The sequence below is a fragment of the Diabrotica undecimpunctata genome, chromosome 7 (genome assembly GCF_040954645.1).
Source record: "Diabrotica undecimpunctata isolate CICGRU chromosome 7, icDiaUnde3, whole genome shotgun sequence".
Classification (NCBI taxonomy): Eukaryota; Metazoa; Arthropoda; class Insecta; order Coleoptera; family Chrysomelidae; genus Diabrotica; species Diabrotica undecimpunctata.
This window is the reverse complement of record NC_092809.1, coordinates 132,720,599-132,726,598: the sequence shown is the minus strand read 5'-3', so window position 1 is coordinate 132,726,598 and position 6,000 is coordinate 132,720,599. Positions and strand designations below refer to the sequence as shown.

The 6,000-nt window shown below is 32.0% G+C and overlaps 1 protein-coding gene across 1 annotated transcript in view; it reads left to right on the top strand.

Annotated features, from left to right (window-relative positions):
* Positions 1-4,333: 4,333 nt before the first annotated feature.
* Nlg4 (Neuroligin 4) overlaps positions 4,334-6,000 on the top strand; it is a 272,258-nt gene continuing 270,591 nt past the window's right edge. The window contains exon 1 of the mRNA XM_072538248.1: positions 4,334-4,686. The gene's annotated coding sequence lies outside the window, so the exon portion shown is untranslated. The remainder of the gene's footprint in view (positions 4,687-6,000) is intronic.

Sequence of the window (6,000 nt, the reverse complement as noted above, 5' to 3'; positions counted from 1 at the left end):
AGACAGAACACGCTATAAATAATGCTAAAATTAGAAAAGCTTGTGGTCCAGATGATACACAAACTGAGTTGCTGAGACTAATAGAGGATGATAACATAAAAGTAGTAGTAAGACTTTTTAATTCGATATATAACACCTGAGTGATTCCCACAGATTGGCTCAAATCCATCATTGTCGCAATCCCTAAAAAACACAATGCGAGAAAATGCTCAGAATATCGATTAATTAGCCTAATGAGCCACACTCTTAAAATTTCTTAGAATACTTCACGACAGAACTAGACGCAAATGCGAAGAAGATCTCGAAGATACCCAATTTGGTTTTAAAAATGCTATGGGAACCAGCGAGGCACTTTTTGCGCTTAACATCCTATTACAAAAATGCCGTGACCAAAGAAAAGATGTAATTGCATGTTTCGTAAACTTCGAAAAGGCATTCGATAAAGTACAGCATGTAAAATGAATGCAAATACTGAAAAATATCGGAACAGACGACAAGGATATTCGTGTCATTAAAAATTTGTACTGGAAACAAACTGCCTTCGTAAAAATTGGAGATAACTACACCGATGAAATCTCCATATAACGAGGAGTCAGACAAGGTTGCATTTTGTCGCCAACATTGTTCAATGTTGGCCAACTCGGACCAGATATTTAAAAAGGCAATTAAAAGACTACCATCTGGAATAAAATCAACGGGGAACTACTTAATGTGATTAGATATGCAGACGATACAGTAATTCTGTCAGATAATATTGAAGGTCTCCAAATTCTGGTAGATCGTATTCACGAGGTAGGAGTGGAAATGGGCATTAAAATAAACTCAAACAAAACCAAATTTTTAGTGTTTAGTCGCGACCCACATCCCGATGCAAAGCTTCAATTAAACGGAGTCTAAGTTGAGAAAGTTCACAAAATGACATATTTGGGAACTGTAATAACTGACCAACTAGATCCAGGCATAGAAATAAAACTTAGAATAGCAATGACTAAAACTACATTTATGAAAATGAAGTCATTTCTTTGCAATAACCATCTCAGTTTAGAACTAAGACAAAGAATGGTTAAGTGCTATGTTTGGTCCGTACTTTTGTATAGTGCAGAAGTGTGAACGCTAAAAGTATCGATCATAAACAAAATATTGAAGCATTGGAATTGTGGGTTCATAGACGAATGCTGAAGATACCTTGGACAACAAGGAAAACTAATGAAGAAGTACTAAGGAGCGTCAACAAAGATAGAGAACTGCTAAAGACTGTGAAACATCGAAAAATGTTTTATCTGGGACATATAGTAAGGGGAAGTTGATATAAAATATTACAACTGATCCTTAAAGGCAAAATAGAGCACCGTAGAGGTGTAGGAAAAAAACAAGTTTCTTGGTTAAAAAACATTCGTGAATGGACTCACATATCAAATGCAGGACAATTATTCCATATTGCAGAAGATTGAGAAGCCTTCGCAATGGTGATCGCCAACGTCAGATAAGTCTAATATGGCACCACGCCGCGAAGAAGAAGAATGTCAGTTTTCACTTCAATTTAATGGAAAGGAGAACTTATTTTCATAATATCTTTCATCTATTTAAGCTGATGTATTGGCTCGTAAGCTCATTTGGGTATTTAAATCTCTTTTTCGAGTAAGCAAATATTTCCCTTTCGTAAAAAGGCATAGAATATGTAATATTAACAAAAAAAAATGTGAAAGTTTACCACTAAGTTACATCTCCTTTATTTTTAATGACATCCATAATTCTTCGAGTCATAGTTTTTACCAAGCTCTGACAAAATTTTAATGTAAACATCGCGCCACAAAATCTCTACCGGGGACCAGTCGGGACTATTAGAAACCCATTCCAGAAGTGGTATGCCATAGTCTTCAATCCATTTTAAACTCTCTTTTGAGGTATAACCACCTGCGCCGTCCTGTTGGAAGACTATGTTCAGAATCCTGAATCTTCCGCTGATGTTAAACGGGGTTCCATAATCGGTAAAATAGATTTTTCTAAAATATTCAAATATTTGTCCGTGTTTACAATCCCATCGATAAAATGTAACTTTCCCGCACCTTTAGACGACATGCTGCCCCAGATCATGACAGATGCATAAAATTTGACTTTTCTCTTCAGACAGTCGGGATGGAAAGCTTCATTTTTCCTGCGAATGACTCGACTGTTACTGTCTCCAACACACACTTTAAATCTGGACTCAGTACTCCATTATTGCGACTAAATCCAATCTTTATGCTCTTTTGACCATCTCAGTATATTTTTCTTTTGTTTTAATATTAAAGGTGGCTTTTCCTTAGCCTAAAATAAAATGAAATTTATTAATAATTCGTACTAATTTTTTTAACTATAAAACTTACTTTGTAAGTACCAAATCCTAATTTGTAGGCCTCTCGGTGACATGTTGATCTAGAAACGTGTCTTCCAATAACGTCACTCCATAAAACGGTTAACTCCATATAATTTGCTCGTCGATTTGCTTCGGTTATTTTACTTTTTCGTACATTTCTAGGTTTTGTGACGACCGAACCTGTAGTTTTGTATCTTCTGACTATATTTTTTACACTATAGCGTGACAGTTGCAACATATTCGCGAGTTCCAAATTGGATTTTCCAGAATTAAAAAATTTAATAAAGATTGAACAAATTTTCTCATCGATAACTTTACCTCGACCCATTCATTATACAATCCACCCATGGCAAAAAGCTTTACAATACTATAAAATACATTTGACACTAACTGACAATATTATTGTTTTGATGTCATTTTTTCATAGCTACCTCTGGATTTAACGTAACTATAAAAAAGTCAACGTATGTTGCCATAAGTGAATGCGTAGCCAGGGTTTAGTGATTTTTTTATTGTTGAAAATAAATAAAAAACCATAAGGGTAATGTTTTTAATAAATATTAATAAAAATGCCATATTAATTAATATGGGATTAATTTGTTTATAGTAATCGACTTAAACTGCAAATTCCATAGGTGGGTCAATTGATATAGGAGGGACTCGTTTATTAATGTTAAAAATCTTGAAAGCTTTGAGATGTGGTGCTACCGCCGTATACTAAAAATAAGTTGGGTGGATAAAATTACAAATGAAGAGGTAATACGCAGAATAAATAACGATCCAGAAGTTATACTGAATATAAAAAAGAGAAAACTTGAATACTTTGGCCACCTGATGAGAGGACAAAAGTACACATTCCTACAAAATATAATGCAAGGAAAAATCCAAGGACGCAGAAATCCAGGCCGTAAAAGAATGTCCTGAATGAGAAATTTAAGAGAGTGGTTTGGCTGTACCACTAACGAATTATTCAAAACAGCAGTAAATAAAATTAAAATCGCTCTAATGATATCCAATCTCCGATAGAAGAGGCACTCAAAGAAGAAGGAGACGTATATTAATAACCTCTGGCATCCATGAAACAGATGTTTGAATAATCAGCATCATTTTTATGGCCAAACAGTAAAAATCACGAGATACAACTAACTGAGCAAAAACGTGATAGAGAAAGGTATCAGATTTTAAGAGAAAATTTTATATATGCTAATAACACAATAATCTTCGCAGATAGCATGCAAACTCTACAGCTACAGGCTCTTCTTTACAGGGTAAAATATTCGACAATAACCAAAGCATCATTTGAACGAATGGTGTCTCTTAAGATATATGATGTTGCAGAAGAATGTGTATCAAACAGTGAAGTCAAGAGAGATATAAAAACAAGATTTTATAGTTGTAAAATCTATTTTTTGGCTATTTGCCAGTGCTTTCCCCTTCTAAACATGTTCATACCATCGTTGCTTAATTGTAAATCTTCTAGCAATTTAAAGAAAGCTTGCTTTTTGACAATATTGCACTCGTACTTATATTCGAATTTTTATCATCGTATTTAATTTATATATCTTATATACATTATATATATATACATATATATATATATATATATATATATATATATATATATATATATGTATATATATACAATATACATGTTTGTATATGTTCCATATATACTATACATTGATTGATTGACAAAAGTCTATATAGAGTTTACTTTAAAAAGAATACTTTAATATTTGATATATTATATATTATATATATATATATATATATATATATATATATATATATATATATATATATATATATATATATATAAATTTAAATGTAAAATAAAGTCGAAGCTCTGCTAACAATAAAAATGTAACACCCAATTCCACAACTCCTGCGCGTATAGTAACGATTTTTGTTGGCTCAGACACGCCCTCGGCGGTGATTTTATAAACCTCCTAGACCCTTTTCAACCTCGATCCGTGGTCCCTTATTTAGCAAAATAGCCGGTATACAAATCGTAGTAATAGACATTTCCAATAAGGACAGCGAGTCTCGGAACCCGTTTGTAAAACATACGCATTTGAATAAGACATGCGAGTATGTCAAACGAATGACTATGTTATGTGCGAAAGCTATGGACCGTGTATTTATCAAAGATTAGTGTAGACAGCTAGTGGGGGCTGAATTGTAACATTAAAAATATGGTTTCCCCTATTGTTTACATGTGTATTGACACTCGGAAAACGGAAACTTTTGTGAAATATCTGCATTAGACAGTGGACATATTTGAAAACAACAAAATGGGAATTGACAACAACACGCCTTTTATTTTTTATGTAAGTAATAGAGATGTATAAACAGTCCTTTTAATTTTCCTCTTAATTGAATATATTTAATGACATTTTAAGTGAATTTAAGATGGAAAGGTTTTCCATTTAATACAAAAATTATAGAATAAAATAACACACCTTTTAATTCTTTATATAGGTAGCAAATAATAAATATAAACAACATTTCATTGCTTTTTACTTTAATATATTTAAAAGTAGAAAAAAACAGCACAACATATTATACAAGGCTTTTCGTAATTTAAAGGTAATTTAAAAAATATGTATTATATTTTAATTTAAACAAACAAAACTCCATGCTTAGTTAATGTATCAAATACAGGTTGCAAATATATAGACATTGAGAGTGAATCTAAATATATAAAAGAAATTGTATTAACAAAATATAGTACACTATGAAATTACTAATATATATTATATTATAAGCTAGCGCAAAAGTTTATAACGGGTAGAATTTCTCAAAATCTTTATTAGGTATAGGTAGAAATGGCAATATCACGTAATACTAGTATATCATATGGCTTGTATCATACGTATCATATACCATGTTTAAAATAATATTCTATATAACATATTATATTACAACATGAGATACATATTTTTATATGATATATATATATATATATATATATATATATATATATATATATAACTAATATTTATTGGCCTATTTTCAATTTATACAGCTAATTTACTTCATCTAATAATGCTTATACACGAAAAATTATATATACTTTTATAAAAAGTACATTAAACGTCATTATCAAGTAAAATTATCTGATAAAGTAAAAAGTATATCACGAATCATTTATTTTACATAATAAATGATGTGCGGAATGTAATATTTCATATATAGTATATCATATATCTATCATATAGCATATATGCTCTAGCGCCTGCTGTAGAGACTTTTTGGGATCGAGGCCTTACAACAGGTACGTAAACCCTCGTTGCGCAAGCTCTTCCACTAGGTCAGCATGCCCGCCCTTTTCAAGTTCTTGCTCAGCTTCATCGAGATTCTGTTTGCTTAGCCCTTGTCTATTCTTGTCCCAAGAGAAACGATGGGGTGGATCCACCCTCCCTGTGAAGCTCCACTTGTCGGGAGAAGGCTAAAAAAACTAAGTAATGCCTAGAATTTAGACTTGAGCCATTCTTAATTTCTATTCGAACGAGCTCTCTTCATAAAAGTAGTAACCATAACTGATCACGAAGAGCGTCTGCACTACAGACAAAGTACCACAGATCTTGAAAGGGATTTTTTGAATTAGTCGTTATTGTTCTGTGATGGGACCAAAATATGAA